The 17,718-nt window shown below is 43.1% G+C and overlaps 1 long non-coding RNA gene across 1 annotated transcript in view; it reads right to left on the bottom strand.

Moving 5' to 3' along the window:
• LOC131089240 (uncharacterized) overlaps nucleotides 1-17,718 on the bottom strand; it is a 52,044-nt gene that overhangs the window by 5,169 nt on the left and 29,157 nt on the right. The window contains exon 4 of the long non-coding RNA XR_009115226.1: nucleotides 4,751-4,803. This is a non-coding gene — a long non-coding RNA (uncharacterized LOC131089240). The remainder of the gene's footprint in view (nucleotides 1-4,750; nucleotides 4,804-17,718) is intronic.

Genomic DNA, 17,718 nt, shown 5'->3' with positions numbered 1-17,718 from the left:
AAAGAGCTCAGCAGAGGCAAATTAGCTCTCTCAGCCTTCCAAGGCATCTCAGCAAGACAAATTGAGCACTTGTGTGGCCTTTGGCAAGCTGGGTCCAGGGATGGAGGCAGAGGAGGCCTCACCCTGGCTCTGGTTGCTTTGCTGTCTTTAATGCAGTCCTTAGAGCATGGAAAATCCCACATTCCCTCTTTGAATAACTTCTGTGGTGTACAGGCACATGGACTCTGATGCTGAGCACAGGAATATCAAGTTTGCATGGTAACACATGAGAAAAATGAGAAGGAATTACTGATTTGTAACAGGAGGATAAATCCTTGTGGGAAAAAAAAAAAAGAAAATCATAATGAATGAGTGTAATAGCAGAGAACCAGTGGGGCTGGGTTTTTTCCAACCTCAATTTCATCTTTCAGGGCAGGCTGTGTAGGGATACCACCCTGGTGATGCTGTGGAGCACTCTGTGGGGAAAAGCTGGGGTGAGATGCACGGGAACACTGCTGCTGTGCCCCTGGCCTCACTGGGTCAGAGCTGCAAACCAGCAGGGAGCTCCTGCCTGTGCAGTCCTGTCCTGTCCTGTCCCTCTGGCAGCACTGCAACAGCCAAGTCAATCAAACCCCTGCCTGTCAAAGCCTCAGTCAAACAGGAGATTATCCTGGTCACAAAGAGTGTCCTGAAACACACCCAGCCCAAGCTGATGGATGCACATCCCAGGGGGATGCCTGGGAGTGTTTGGGGTAAAATGTGTTTCCAGAATTAAACGTTTCATTTTCTCTTTACTTCGCATTCCTGAAGAATAAGCTGAATTAGCCATTAAATAGCTTTGTTTCTACAATGTTGATTATATTTCAGTGTAGGAATGGTTTTCATTTCCCACAGGAGAGTGACTTCACTGGTGTTGTGTCAAACCCTTACACTGGTGGTGGGAGCAGCTCGGCTGGTCCAGGGGCTGCACAAGCCTGGCCTAACTCACAATCTGTCTGCAGCCTAAAACACATCTCTGGGGTCTGCACCCACTAGGCTGGAAAATATTTACACTACAGTGTTTGCAGGCATTCTCCTTCTGTGCTTACAGTTAATAATGCAAAGAACAACTGGCAAAAATGGGGCAGCAGAAAGGTTGGGATGTGAAGAGCAAAAGCTTGAGATCAATTATCTGTGCTGTGTTTGGGGTCTCATGCTTGGCATATCACAAGAACACAAAATAAATTGGAATTTGTCTCTGTTCTGAGACCCCAGGGGAGCTGAGTGTCTGTGAGTGGCTGCTCTGATCTGATGCATCAGGGACTCTGCTGTGGGTTGTATTTTCACCCACAGTGGTGGAGGCAAAGAAGGAATTAATAATGCCTATTTTTGCTGCAACACTGCTCATCAGGAGTTCCCAGAGTGTTTTAGGAAGACTGGAATCACAGAATCATTAAGGTTGGAAAAGACTTCCAAGATCATCAGGTCCAACCTTTGGTCCAACAATACCATGTCACCTAAACCAGAGCACTGAGAGCCATCTCCAGTTGTTTATTGAACAATTCCAGGCATGGTGACTCCATCACTTCCAATGCCTGACAATCCTTTCAGTGAAAAAATTGTTTCTGGCCTGGAGTTGCTCACTTTGCTTTTCTTTCAAGGGCTGGTTGATTTGTGTAAGTTTATCTGGGCTGAGAAACAAAGAGAAGGAAACCTTCCAAGATATTCTACCTTCCTCCCTCTCTCCACCATCAAAATGTCCAATAAAGTTTTTCATTAACCTCACGACTTCTTCAGAATGAGAGCAAATTTCTGTGGAAATGAAGCTGAAGGGAACAAACAGCATCTGCTGTGCAAATATTAAATGCAGGCATGAGATGAATAGACTTATCTCCTTTATCATGATTAGCCACATTTCGGCCTTGTAATTTTGGCCTATCACTCAAAAGAAGCTGTAATCAGGATGTAATACATCCTATTGGCAAATTACAGCCAGGCAGCTGTTGGAGGCAGCAGCTGAGCCCTTCAGCAATTTCAACTTGGTTTTATTACACCAGGGCAAGGCTCCAATGAGTAGATTGGTGACATGATCTAAAAATAATAGGAGTTGAATCTCGTCCCACTGAAGGATGATGTCTGTTTTCGTGGGAAGAAGTGTTTTGCCAAAATCAGGACTGCAGGAGCTCTCAGGGGTGTCCTCAGCAGGGTGAGACTGTGAGAGCAAAGGAGCTGTGGTGAGATCAGCCCCGAGCAAAGGGGTGAACTCCTCACCGGGATTGCTGGGTTACTCCGAGCCAAGAACAGTTCCATGTGAGGAAAGTTCAGTGAAATCTGGCTACAGAATACGGGGCTCAGACAAGATTTAAAGTGTGCTGTGGCAAAGTGTGAATTTTCAGCTCTCTTCTTGAGTGTAGCACTGAAGGGGGTGTTACCATAACAAAGAGCACCAGAAGTGTATTTAACCTCAAATGTCAGTGTTTCCATTTTGCTGAGTTCCAAACCAAGATAAAACTAAAAGCTGTTACAATTCTTGAGAGCAACAATCCTGCAAAAGTCCCTAAAGTTTTATGCAAAAATTCCCAGTATTTTTTCAGGCAAGAACCATAACTCCTGATCCTAAAACAGATTCTTATTACAAAGTCACAAATTATTCTGTGGGCTATTAGAAACACCTGGTAAGAGTAAGAGAAGCACTGTTCTCTTTTCTAGGTGCAAAGTGACTTTGTCTATTTTGCAGTGCCCAAATCTATGTGTCAAAATTCCCTGCACTACCCAGACCAGCAGCTGTTTTCCATATCCATGTGCTGGCTGTCCCCAGATACCATATTCTGTTTGAGAATTATTTGCTTTTTTTTCCCCTAACACTTTTAGTTCAGTTGGAGTGACAGGGTTGATGAAAAACTTTTTGGGCTCAATCACAAAACTAGTTTTTAAGTCAGAAATCAGCACTTTCCTCCTCTTTTAAGCTGTTTTCCAGGAAGCATCTTGCATCTGGCTGTATCTTCTGTCTAAAACACAAAGTTTCTGGATGATCCCACTTCTGGATTCTCACTTAATGCGAGAATATTATATTTGTTTAAGTAGTTACAGCTATGGAGTGATTTGATAGGGAAACTCATTTGTGATCTGCACAGAGCAGCCAACTTATATCAGAGCTGTAAATCAGACATGCTACAACATTTATTATCTTTATCTCCCTTATTTAAGACTCAAACCTGTCAGATGAAACCATAAATCTGCTCCTTGCATCAAGCCTCTTAATATTCCAGTTGATGTTTGTTTCCAAAAACTCTCTGCCAACGTTTCATTTTCCTCTCATACTGACACTTAATGCCTTAAGAGCTTGCAAAGATAAACACTGGCTTTAAGCAGCACAATCTCATGATCAGTTTAGCTGAGGATTATCACAGGGTGCACAGAGGAGTCAGGCATAAATTGAGCACTTTTTGCCCTGGCTGCTGATTTAATTGCAGTGAGTGGGGTGGAATATTCTGAGAATCACTGACCTGGGATGTAGAGGAGATTAAACTCACAATTTTACCCAATTAAACCCTGCAGGGGTGGGACACCAGGCTGTAAGTGGGACCCGGGCTGGGGGTGAAGAGAGAGGATGAATTTTACTGGGGGCTGAACTGGTGTCTTGCAGGACAGACCAAGAACCAGTGGCAAAAGGCTGAAGACACATTGACTGAAACATCAAAGTAGACACAAACATTTTATAAGGAAAGATGATTAACCTCTGGAAGAAATAAAACAATTGACTGATTCACCTTTTCACTACAAGGCAAAGCCAGAACACTCTTCAGTAGATGCTTGAATGAAACACCAACAATTGGATTTAGCAAATGGGAAATACAATTGTCTGCAGTGCACAGATGATTAAATTTGATCTCAGCTCCCTTATGAACTTTAAGCATCTTCCCTGTCTCAGGTGCAATAACACAAGAGATGATTCAAAGTGCATTTTCACAGAGCTCAGATGCATTTTCAGTGGTGAGGCAGCTCTGCTCCAGGCTGGGCAAACAGCTGGAATAAAAATGTCTTAAATTGTTAGAGGGCTCCAAGGGCAAAACTCATCTCTCAGAGCCATGGGATTCCCAGCCTTAAACAAGGACACACAAGCCTTTGTTTGCTGTAGTGCTCTTTTTCCTTTCCTGCCTCATTTTGAATAGATTAAGTTGTTTGCAGCAGGGTTTATGGCTTATACCAAATGCTACTTTCAGCACAGACAGAAAAGCTGGAGTCTTCCAGCGGAAAAAGTATTTTAGAACTGATGTTGTATGAAAATAAACCAGCACAAGCTCATCCCCTTAAATGTAAGCCAGGCAAGAAACCAAGAATGTTTGATTTTAGTGCATGTTGGACCAAAATGTAGAAAAGAATCTGCAAGATGGGCTGGGAAAGAGCTGTGACAGATGAAAACAAGGTATGGAACTGATCAGCTCTGCCCTCCTGGCAGCCCAGACAAACAGCTCAGAACCTGCCTGCACATCACTGAGTGCCCCTCTCAGCACAGGAATAGAAATTGAAAGTGTCTGAGCAAGAAATAACAAATCCTTCACTCAACAGAGGCACAAAGCAGAGCAGCCACTCCAGGGTCTGTAGAGCTGGTGAGGGGTTCTTGCTGCACTCCTGCTCCAGACATCACAAACAGGACAAGGCAGGAGGGCACAGTGCTCAAAAACTGATCTAAAAGCAGTGAAAAGTTTGCTAAATTCTCTGACTTTTCAATTCAAGGCTTTAAAGTGCTCCCAGCAAGTTGATCTCTGCAGAAAGAATGAGAGTTACTCACCCATCCCCTGGGCAGCACAGCAGGTGCTCACTGGTTACTCTGCATGGCAAATCCTGTGCAAAATGATAATGAATAAATGTCAAACTCAGCTCAGAAAGGTCCACTTAGGGCAACTGCCAATTAAATATTGCCCTGGTAATGCAAATATCCCTAATATCAGTGCACAGCTCTCAGCTTTCCATTCCACAAGGATATTTTTTGGTGAGTTTAAAATCTGCTTAGAGGAGCAAGTCCCCATTCTGCTTTCACCAGTTTGCAAACATCCCCCACAGGCCAAAATCCTCCTGATTTTTGATTGGAAATGTAAATCCCAACAAGCAACAAAACAGCTTTCACTGTAAACTTCCTTTCCAGGCTTAACTGCTCCCAAGGCTGCTCCTGGTGACACTCCCATGCCAGTCTGTTGCCTTTTGGATCAAGGCAGGCGACCTGGTTCTGAGGTACAGCTCGACAGCCCTCTCTCTAGGGCCGTTCGGGCCAATGACATACGCAGACACCAATGTGGTGGACGGTCAAAGGCCTTTATTACTTCTTCTCATGGGGTCTTATAGTCTTAGGGGTCTCTACGTCAAAAAGGGGTTTGTCCTTCTTACCTATGGTTAGTAGGGAATGGAAAAGTACTGGGTAAGGGATGGAAAGTTACTGGCTTCAGTGGGGCAACATTCCTATTGTTAGTGGGACCACATTCCTATGTTAATTTCTTATCTATGAGTACCTGAGGGTCTTATCTATGGGGAACCGAAGGTCCTAGCTTCCCGTGACATCGCGAAATCTTCCGCAGCGCCTCTTCCCTAGCTACCACACCAGTCTAACATTTCTTTTTTTTATTTGCTTGCAACTTGTAAATCTGAGCTGCAAGAGTGATCCAGCAATAATCACAGTGTTCCTTTTTGCTGGCTTCAATATCTGAACAGAGTGCAGCTCTCCTTGTATGAGCAGGTTGTCAGAATCACCACCCAGTTACAAATCTTCTCAAATATACACAAATAATTCTTCCAAATTCTCATTTTACTACATTATTTATACCAACAGATGTCAAGGCAAGAACACACTGGATTGCTTTCTGAAAACTGGCACTGATTTCAGTTTGGGAGTGCATTCTCCTAATGAAAACCACGTTAGAGGAGAGGATGTTTTCAAAGCAACTGGTTCTGGCATGTTAGATGTTGAAAATAAAGATATGCTTTTCTGTATCCTAAAAGAATTCCACAAAATTCACACATACTTGGGAAAACAAAAGATCTTTTTGTATGTGTGTGAATATTGACCCACTTCTGGAGCAAGAAATTCAAGCTAACAAAAAATCTGCAATGAGGACAGATCATTTTGAGACTTCTTTACTGAGTAGATTCTTGAACCACTCATAGCAGTGATTTTTGAAATTCTTTTCTTTTGAAAGGTTCTTTGTGAGGGAAATGGGGTCTAGATGGAATCAGGTCTTTGGGAGCTGAAATAGAAAGAGAGTCCATTCTCATTAAACAGAGCACTTTTCATGTTCTAAGCATGACAGACCAATACAAATGATAGACAAATCATACAAACCAAATACTGAAATTCAGGATTTGAACCCACAGACAGATCTGCCCTTCTCCTCTGTTCCAAGGGAAAGGAGGAAAAAACAACCCCAGTTTGTGTTCCCTCAACACTGAGGGGACAGAGAGCTCCCATTCAGCAGCCTGATGTGTGAGGCTGATTGGGGCATGAGATGGATTTGGGGCAAACCTACATGAAACCCTGAAAATTCTCCTCCTGAGGGATTTGGGAGTACCCAAATTCTCCCAGGGACCTCTGGTATTTTCCAGGACACAACTGGAGAGCTCCTGTCTGTCTCCTTACACACTCACACTAATTAATGTGCCTCTGCAAATTATTTCATGCAAGGAAATTACAGCCACATCTCCTCTGCTGGCATCATCTGAGATAAGCTCTGAAGTTGTACCTCACTCTCTCCTTTCCTACAGAACAACAACATTTTTACTCCTCCAGGCTTTCCAGGTTATTTTTCAGCAGTTACAAATGTGTTGTGGTGAAAGCATCACCAAAGAAAATGTCTCATAAATAGTAACACGGTGCTGGGTTACCCTCTCTGGAGAGTGAAAGATTATTTGATTTCAGCAAAGAAGTGCAGAAGAAATGGCTAAAATCTTTTATTACAGGTCATCTGCTCCTTCTCTCTGTTCCTGTTGATTAAACAGAGAGGAAAGTAACAGACTCAGAACTGTGATTTTTTTTATTTATTGTGCATTCATAGCTCTATGTTGGATTCAAGAACATGAATTATTACTGAGCTACATCTGTTAGAGAACACTGTCCAGGTAAAATCAGCTTCTGCTGGCTCTTGTTCAGATGAAATCAATAGGCTTTTTGCCATCATTTTTATAGGCCCTGCTATTGCTGTAAAATGTAAGGGTAAAATATTTGGACAGGCAGACACATATGATGTGTCTGTGCAAACTGAAGCCAAAGCTTTTCAGCCTCCAGCAAGATTGTGTTCTTAATTAAGTATAAAGAGGAAGGATAATTTGATTCAGAAATAACATTATCTTTCCTGCAGCTCCCCTCACACCAGAAGGTGCATTTGGTGTCACCATCATTAATAAAAGCCCAGAGAATCAAAGATCCATGACAGCGCCACAGAGCTCCCCTGATATTCTGGCTAAAAACAAGCTCTGATTAATCTGGAGCACAGGCCAGGGGTGCTGAACTGGTTTGCAAGCAGTGAGTGCAGAATGTGGGGATCCATTCAATGGAAATGGTGTTTGCAAGGGCACCAGGCCAGGATGTACAAGATGGTGAGCTCAGGAGGGAATGATCCCTAAAAGGGAAGAAATGATCCCTAAAAGGGAAGAAATGGTCTCTGAAAGGGAAGGAATGATACCTAAAAGGGAAGGAATGATCCCTAAAAATGCTCCCTAAAAGGGAAGAAATGATCCCTAAAAATGACCCCTAAAAGAGATGTATGCTGCTCTGGCATTGGCAGCACATCACTGCAGTGTGGTTGCATTTTTCACCCTCTTTTCTGTGTGACAGTTGTGGATTAACTTCAGGCTCAGACTGCCAAAGGGCCATCCCCATGGGTGGGATTGCTCTGGAGCTGCAATCTCCTCTTTGATGCAGCTCCTGGAGCAGAATCCTACATGAGGAAGTGGTTTTTGAGGTTAACTGAAGAATGCAGAGGGATGATGGGTTTTGTTTTCTTCAGTCATCAAGCTTTGCCTGAGGAAGCCTTTAAAGAAATTTTCTGTATTTGCTGGCTGCCCAGTGATAAAGGGAAGGACATCCAGAGTTCCTGTACACCTGGACATGATGGCACAGGCTGGATCACCTTCCTGCCCAGCTTTTATTCCCTTTGGAGCAGTGGGGAGAGGCAGCTGAATTCAGAGGACACAATCAGAACCTCTAAATTAGCATTAAACTTTTCTCTGGGTGCTTGTGATAATCTCTTTGGACACTGACATGGTCAGGGATCAGTTAGGGATCCCCAAGCTTGAAAACACATGAAAATAAAAGTTCTCAACACAGTTCCTCAAAATGAACTCCTCATTCAGGAGCTGGTTCATACTTGGAGATGCCTCCACAAGCAATGTGTGTTTTCAATGGAAGACACAGCAATGGTTCCATGCGAGGCAGCCTGGCAAAGAAAGAAACTAAGAAAGAAAAACTGACCCCGAAAGCAAAGATGATAAAGCAGGAGATGAAAAGAAAGTTGGTTTCAAAGGTAAAATCTTTAGAAGGCTTTTGGAAACACAAGCGAGGAGAGGAGATTATTTGGAATTGACTGGAATATTTTTAGTGAGAAAATGAATTCAATAGCCACAATTCTCTGTGTCTCCAGCACACTGGGACATTTCACATTAACCTTTATGAGCAGACATATATTTTCTCTCATTGAAGCATTTTTCCTCTTCTATTTTCAGAGCCCTCTGGAGGGCTCAGATAACGCCCCTCTGTAAGCCAATCCCAGCTGGAGACCATTTAATAGGACTCTTTTTAAGATAAAATATTTCTGCAAAGATGGAAATAATGCTATACCTACAGTCCTTTTCAAAGGAAGCAGAACAAGAGAATTTTGCTGTGGAAACCCCCTGTTTGATCATTCCAGCGCCTGTTTCTCTCCTGCAGGACACAGCAGTGACAGAGCTATGTGATTTATGGTTATGGCAATCACTGAGGCTCATCTGGAGACCCCTGAATTTCATTATTCTGTTCCACACCATTCCCACTGACCCTGCAGTGTCCTTGTACCTGCTCTGACCAGTCTGAGGGTGCTGTCAACTTAATTTGGTTGCTAAAGGACCTGAACAAGAGCTGGAGCCTGTGCTACAGCTCCTCAGTTTGCCCTCCTGCACCTCTCAAAGGCAATGACAGGGTAAGGAACAGAAGGACCTGCTTTGTCTGCTCCAGTTTAACAGAAAATCCCCTCTTGGGGTCTCAATATACTCCTGAGTGGGTCTGAATGCAAATCCCACTCTGGTAGGGGCTTTAATTTCCTTCTGTACCATGGAGAGCTGTCCTTGTTCATGTAAGGCACTTGGGTAATTGAGCTGTTAATTTATTTGTCATGTTGATTTTGGGCATGTTCTCTCCAGCCTTCAGAATTTGTTTTCTTAAAAGCCAGGAAGGAACATTTTGCCATTTTCCCTCAGCAGGTGTTTATTATTTCTGGCCTCTGAGCGTTCTGAGCACCCAGCTCCTGGAAACCAGGGCTCTCCTGAGAGCTGCCTCTGCTGCTCCTCTCCCTCTTTACACCCAGGAGAAACCTCAGCCCCCATCAGATGAGCAATCTGGGGCAGCCAGGAAATCTCCAGCCTTTCATGGCCCTTTAGGGGCAGGAAAATCAACAAACAGAAAAATGCTCAAGGTCTCATGTACTGTCCTACAGCCCAAAGTAGCAGGAAACAGGAACTGGAAGTGTTTTCAGTTTATTCATCAGTTCTGCTCTCTCTGCCCCATGCACCCACAAGATAAAAGGACAACAGGACATATATTCTATATTGACTATATATTCTATATTGACTATTTATTCTATATTGACTATTTATTCTATATTGACTATATACTCTATATTGACTATTTATTCTATATTGACTATATATTCTATATTGCCTCTACATTCCATATTGAATATATATTCTATATTGACTATATATTCTACATTGACTATTTATTCTACATTGACTATATATTCTATATTGACTATTTATTCTATATTGACTGTATACTCTATATTGACTATATATTCTATATTGACTATTTTATTTTGCCTATATTTCAGAAGATGAAAGCTTTAAACACAGCCAAAACTTTAAAAAATAGACATTGCTTAGAGGAAAAATAAAAATCCACAGAAAGTTGTGATGCTTAAAACAAAGCCAAATAATTTTTTACACAACCAAACAATTTTGTGTTTATTTTTATACACTGTTTGAATATGTATAAGAAATTTTGTCTTACCACTGACATTTCTTTCCTTGTTAATTCTTCAAAGATTAATAATAACAAGTATTATAAAAAATGTAAACTATTCAACTTATCTTTTTTTCTTCCCTGCTAAGCTGAATTGATGCATTCCCAGGAAAGGTTTTAGCTCTGCAAAATCACCACATCCCACAGAGTTTTTGTTCCATAGGGAAAAATTTTATCTACCTGCATCCGGTAATTGTTCTATTTTTCACCTCCAAAAGACCTCAGTTGGATCAGGTCAGCTTTCCTATTCTGGTTTACATTTATTTCCAACAGGAAGCCATGTCTGTCAACAGCTGAGTATTCTGCAATTAAATCCCATCCAACACGTGACAGCTCTTTCTAGCACGCTGCAAGAATGGCAAAAGGGCATTTTGGATGAATTAGAGGTATTAATATGAAAGTGTGTCACACATCAGGCATTGTTGATTTGCCATGACAATATATCTCCATGGAGATTTCTAAAATACTTATCCCTGGTTAATGTTTTCACTATTAGACAGAGACTCATTCTACACCCCAAAATTTGGGGTTAATATGGGTATCCTAGGAGTTACAAAGGAAGTACAATTAGCTTGGGTGCAATCTTCAGAGATTCACAGAATATCCTGATTTGGAAGGGACCCACAAGGATCATCCAGTGCAGCTCCTGGCCCTGCACAGACACCCCCAAAATTCCCCCTGTGCATCCCTGGAGTGCTGTCCAACCTCTCCTTGGAGCTCTGGCAGCCTTGGGGATGTTCCCATTCCCTGGGGAGCCTGGGCAGTGCCAGCACCCTCTGGGGAAGAGCCTTTCCTGATATGCACCCTAAACCTGCCCTGGCACAGGCCTGGAGAGAAGAGATCAGTGTCTGCCCTTCCCCTTAGGAGGAAGCTGCAGACTGCAATGAGATCTTGACCACCTCAATGTTTCTGTAATCCCCTTTCCCCTTCCCTTCCCTTCCCTTCCCTTCCCTTCCCTTCCCTTCCCTTCCCTTCCCTTCCCTTCCCTTCCCTTCCCTTCCCTAAATATTTATTGTGATTAATTTACATGCTCAGCTGTCATTCTCTCTTTTTTTCCCTGCCTCTCTGGTTTTCCTTTATTACCAGGAATCCATCCACTCCAGGAGTTCTGCTATTTTGATTGACTCTAAGAAATTAAACTACTGTCTTTCATTACACAATTGAATTCTGTTTGCTTTTGGAAAGGTTTTAGGATAATCTGCCTGCTGACCTTGGCTTGAGCAGAACAAACCCCCTGTGTGCTGCAGGGGGTCAGTGCTGTGGCATGGGAAAGCTCCTCTGCAGTGGGCAAAGCCTTGGGGCTGCACTGAGCTGTGTGCTCTGCACACAAACTGTGCAAGAAAACAATGAGCATTATCACTAATGAATTCATCTCTATTTTTTCCCTTTCAGCACAGATTATATTTAACAGCTATAAAGCCAAAACAGCTGTAGGTGAATAACAGCAGAGCTCAGAATGGACTCTGGCCCTAAAAATGTCACTGAAAGCCTTCAGATGTGCAAAGCTCCCTGCCCACTCTCCCTCAGGATGGCTGGCACAAACTGCTCCAGCTCCCTGGGCTCAGGATGGACTGAGCTCACTGTGAAATGACTTTCTGGGAAGCCTCTCCCTTGTTTATTGCAATTCCTCATTTTCTGGAAGAGACTCTGGGATTGTTCTGGCTGTTCTGCATGTGACCTCAGATGTCTTAGTTGTGATTTCTCTAGCTGGGAGAGGATTTAGTAGCATGGTTCAGGGGCCAACAAAGAATGATCCCAGTTAGTGTGAGATGTTCACCTGGTGCCTGTGTCAGTCAAAGTGCCCAGATGGAAATGGATAAGAAAATTCATGACACAAGAACACAACTCACAGAGAAAGAATGTTGAAATAGGTACGGCAAATGTGGCTTCAGGCTACAAAAGAAAATCCAGAAAACACAAGCAAATTTGCTATCAGGGATCAATCCTGTTTCCCAAAAGAAGCTCAGTCTGGAACTTCTAACAATGAATCCTCAGTCTGGAACTTCAAAAAACGAATCTCCAGGATTTGCTGAGCTTCTCCTTGCTGGGACAAAGAATTTAAGCTATTTCAGGCCTGACTTCAGGGATTTACTACCAGGGTGTGTTTGGCAGGGCCAGCTGAGGGAACCTTCAGGGATGGCCTGGGGAGGGAAGCTCCCTGCTCCACCACAGCTGGAATGTTTCACAGCTGCTCTCCCTTTTGGGGATATCTCACTGGACTCTTGAGTCTCTCTGAGCTTCAGGAAGAATTCATTGCAGTGATTTGCCCTTGGCAGCTTTGCTGACTTCCCTGATGGAAGGAGCAGGAGAAATGGGTGCCCTGATGTTCTCTGTGAAAGCACTGCTGCTTTTTCCAAGCCTTTTCCAGGCTGCTGGGGCAAGGCCCTGGTTCTGGGGTAATTGATAGCAGAGCTCTGAAATAATCAGAGCCAGCAATACCCACTGGATGTGGCTCAGCCATTGGGATCATGCTTCTGGTGAAATGCTGAGTGCAGGACACAGAATTCACTCTCACTTTTCCTGCCTAGAAGAGGACAGAGCATTTCTGATAGAGGAAAAATGCTGGAGCAGTAGCTGCAGGAGATGCCTCCTCAGCACAGAGACTTCTGATCCAACATAAACTTCTCATTACTGTTTAATACATTCAAATAGGCAAGTTTGCTTGCTCTGGATCAGTGTGATGTGATTCTGTGTCATGACTTTTCTGAGCTGGCACAAGGAGCCCTTAAGCTGGATTTATTGTTTTGTTGAATCATGACCTCAGGGATTTGTGAGAGAAATGAACTGCAGCCAAGTGCTGGAGATTTTAAGGCAGTTTACAAGTGGAACCTGGGTCAGGCTGAAGTCAACAGCAAATCTCTGTATTCATTTTTGGAACAAACCCACTTGATCTCTGAAATGTGAACTCTCTGTGAGAACATATGGACCAGGTTTGGTGTGGCTTGAGTTTCTGGCCTGAGGCTTCAAGGAGAGGACATTCCTTCTCTCAGAATGATGGAGAGGCCATCCAGGTGGGATGGGGGCTGGAGCAGGCTCACACCAGCACCCTGAGCGTCCTCAAGTCTCCCTCCCCCTTCTCTGACAAAGCCACTCTGCAGGGTTTGTGCCCCACTGCTGCAGCTGATGCTCCCACACCCACCTTGGTGCAAGCACGAGGCAGGAAACACTGAAATGATCCTTGGTTTGGAAAGGGATCTCTAATCCTCCTGTGGCTGCCATTGGTGTCCTTCCAGCCAGTGAGTAAGTAGTCAGAGCTGGATAAAAGCCACTTCTCCCATCTCTCCCCCCAGATTCCTTTCCAAGACATTTTGAAAGGCTCAAGATCCTTTCTACTGCAGTATGGAATTATTTTGGAAGATGAAATATAATGTGGCTTATATAAAACTGCAGGATGCAAACCACAACCCCATTCAGACACAATCAAAGCTTCCCTGAATATTGACATCCTTTAGAAATTTTTGATTATTTTCACCAAATTTTCAGAATCACTAAACCAGCTGAATTACTTTTTAATGTTACTTTGATTAAAATATTAATTTTCTTTCAAGCAATAAATGATCTTAGCCAGAAAATAATTTGCATTAGTTGAGCATATGCGTTGACTCAAAGACAAGTTAATTACAGAACACAGTGCAGAGAACCTTTGCCTGCTTGAAGGAGACTGCTACAAAAAGGAAAAATGAAATAGGTGTTATCTCTTTTTAAATTAAATTGCCTTTTACAGGGGATGTACTTTATTCAACATGAAACAGAGTCTAGATGAAATGAGAAGGAAGAGAAAAAATGAGTTTGAAAAGGTATTAGGAGAAAAAGAAGAAAAAAACACCTAAATAAAGGCTGGAGGAGAGAATGAGGGTTTTTTCTGTATTTTTCAAAAGATCCCAAAGGAACTGAGGTAACACTGAGAGATGCAAGATGGAAGAGAACAGAACTGAACCCACACTCTGCTGGGTTAAGGGAATTTCTGCTGCAATTGCTGCAGCTAAGTCAGGGCAGGGCTCTGATTTTCACCAAGAAAAGCAAGTCCTTAACCCAAACAATTCCTCCCCATGTACCACAGACTCCCTGTAATTGTCCTTGGGAGCAGGACAAGGCCAAGGCCACAGCCTGACACACCAGCTGAGCCTTGCTGTCAGCTCAGGATATCTTCATGCACAACATGCAATTTCAAAAGGCAGCTTTAAACACTGGGATGATACAATTCTGCTCTCTGTGATTCCTTCCAGATTATATATGTGGATATTAACTATGTAAATAAATTTATCATTCATGTAATAACTACATATGGTGATGAATATAAACATGGGAGTCATGCCAAAGGCCAGGGAGAGGCTCTGAATTTCAGAACGAGACCTTCTGGTCCCATTTCAGGCTCTCTGATAAGATCAGAGAAGTCTTGGTGCACATTAGAAGCTGCATGTTCCAGTATGAGACCATCCAGAACTGGGAAACATTTCCAGGATTGACTTCCAGGATTGATTTCCAGGCTTGACACACTTGCAGGTGTGAAAATGGAATTCCCCCAGAGAAGAGAAAAAGAAAAATGCAAGGTAACTTTTCCCCAGCCATGTGTGCAGTGCAGGTTTACAAAGATTTTCAGGGTCATTCTCTTTAATCTCAGTGTACAATCCATCTTCACAAACCTACAGGATCTGAAATGCTTGGTGCATGAGTTCAGATCAATATAATGAATACCAGGGTGTCATTCCTGACATTGCTTGTGCAGGATAGAAGATTATAACATCAGAGTTACAATTATGTTACCAAAAGCCTTGGATTTAGTGAGTTACTTGGGTACCTGCAATTTACTCTCTTACTGATCATTCCTCATTCAACCTTTTATTCATCCCATACCTGGAAAATGCAGAGCACAAGAAGAACCAAACACCAGTTCACATTTGATCTCCCTCCAAAAGCTTTCTTTAGTTTGATTGATTTTTGGATATACCTTCAGCTCTGGGTCACACCAAGTGTGGCAATGACAGCCCTTTAGAGTCACTTCAGTATCTCATAAAAAGGGATTTAAGTCCCTGCTTCTCACAGTACATCAGTTTTATTGTCTGTGGGAAAGGTTTGGACAGGGCAGGGAGCAGCCAGCCCTGCTCTAAAGCACTGTTTGATCATAGGTAAGGAAAGGAAACTGTTCCTGTAAATATCTGGAGATTTATGGAGGTGCAGGATGCAGTGGATGTGTTTTATACAGTGAATCAGTACATGGTTTATGGCCAGTCACAGACACAGCACTGTTAAAGCCTTTCCAGGGCATTTCACACATTTGGATTGTCCTGTGTGTGGTAGGGAGAAAACCTGAACACTAATTTCCACATGTTTTCATGGCTCTAAAAGATTAATATATAATCTTATAAGCCAGGTTTTGAATGACAACTGTAGATGCACTTTCCTACTTAGGCTCCACAAATCAAGAATTTCTTCATAATTAATTCTTTGGACAGAATAAACTGATTCATAGATATCATTAAGGGCATAATTTAGTGAACCATCATTACAAGATAAAACCCAGCCTGGCACAGAAATATTTCCAATTTGAGTCTAGACTTTCCTGGGTCTGTATTGGCAAGGCAATGTGGGGGTTTGGGGCAATAAGGGGAAATTTCTGTGGGGAAGGGCAGGACTGAGCTCTGACCAAGGGGGTTTTTATGGGCACCACTCAGGTGCAGTGGTTCTGAGGCTTTCAAAAGGACCCTGAACTGTGCCACAAGGATAGAGGGAACTTTAGATGTGGAAAGCTTGAGGACCCATGTAGGAAATTTGCTATTTTTTATTTTTTCTTTTAATCCATCTTGTTCTAAAGGAATTCTGATGAGCAGAATTCTGAACACACAGCATCTCAGGACTGTAACCTAAAGCAGAGACATCCCTCATCCAAACAGATGTTTAATATCAGAGAGCAGACTCACTAAAAATCTATTCAAGAGCAGGTGACAAAAAGGTTCCAAGCCAGGCTGTGTCCAACTGGGATGTGGTGGCCAGGCAGAGCCAAAGCCAGTGATGCCAACCTGGTGCCAGTGCTCAGAGCAGGGCAGGGTGCTGGGGTGGACCTGCTGCCTGCCTTGTTCACATGCTCCCCTCACTGCTCTCCTTTGCTCACCCAGCAGCTTCACACAATGCCTTTGGGGCTTTCTCATGTCTGAGCAGTGCCAGAGAAAAGCAGAATTGGGAAGGTCTTGTACAGCATCAAAGTCAGAGCAGAGCACAGGAAACAGAGCACTTTAACCCTAATCTGACACATTATTAAATTCAAAAAGGACAGGAGAAAAACATCCTGGTGAAAGGGGACCATGAGGAGCATTTTTCCTCACAGCTTACCAACCCTAAATTAGTATTCCGTGCTCTCTGAAGGAGGAATGCTTTTTTTGTGCTGTACTACTTCAAAATGGCCCTTCAGAAAGTGTTTCCCAGCATGCAGAGAAGAGCTGAAGGTCTTGAAAGAAAAGAGTGCATTCAAACCAGCACTTGGCACTTGCAAAGATTCTAGCTTTCTATGACCCCAGTCCTCCCATTCTTCTACAACTACTATCCAAAAAGAAATATTTTCATCCAGCTGGCCTCCTCTGTAACAAAATAAGCCAGAATCTTTGTGTTAATTTGCAAACTGGGCAGTTCTCTGGGATTTGGGCACTCCCAGCTGTAATTTATTCCTTCATGTGACATTTATTCCCAGCACAGTGACACTGGCCAGGGTAATGTGGGCACTTGCCAAGAGAGCCATGAGCTCCTGCCCTGCTGGAAGGGCTCAAATGGCCACTGCAAGGGGCTGGAGGGAGAGGAGTTCTCTGCTCCTGCAGGGCCACCATCCTGCTGGCACTGGAGCCTGAGCCCTTTCCCCCAGGGATATCAGCTCAGCTCTTTGTGCAATTCTGTCTTTCTTTCTTCTTCCCTTTCACCAGACAAGGGACTCCACACCCAGCCCAAACTCACAGAGTGGATACCAGAAACCTTGGATGGATACAAGTTCCAGCTCATTTCCATTGCTTTGATTTAGTTCAACATCAGGTCTTTAATTTGTCATAACCTTCAAGTTCTTTTACAAAATTAAAACATTTTCTTATCTGTTACTGATTATTTTCTTATGTTCTTTCCCTGGGAGATTAAGTGAGATACTATCTGTAAGCACTTTGAAGATGTTACAGTGCTTATTACTGTATTTGAAAAGTCAACAGAATCATAAAGTTACAGGGTAAAAATATATATTAAAAAGGAATAAATCCCAGACACCACTTCTGACTCATCAACACAGATGGATGCTGAGTCCTGACCCTGGATCATGCTCTGCTCTTTATCCCACAGTCCAAATCCCTCTGATTGCCCAGGTGAGGAAAAAAAGGAGCATCATCTAATTCAAATTCCCAGTTTCATCCTAAAGAAATCCCCTGGGATCCAAAGCTTTTCTCCGAGCAGAAAGGGAATTTTACATCACCAGTTTCTGGCCTTGTGTACGTAGGCAGACAGCTCTGGTTTCACAACTTGAACATCCTGGGCTA

This window comes from Melospiza georgiana, chromosome 14, assembly GCF_028018845.1.
Source record: "Melospiza georgiana isolate bMelGeo1 chromosome 14, bMelGeo1.pri, whole genome shotgun sequence".
Classification (NCBI taxonomy): domain Eukaryota; kingdom Metazoa; phylum Chordata; class Aves; order Passeriformes; family Passerellidae; genus Melospiza; species Melospiza georgiana.
The sequence above is the reverse complement of the archived record's forward strand: the minus strand, read 5'-3'. Positions and strand labels throughout refer to the sequence as shown.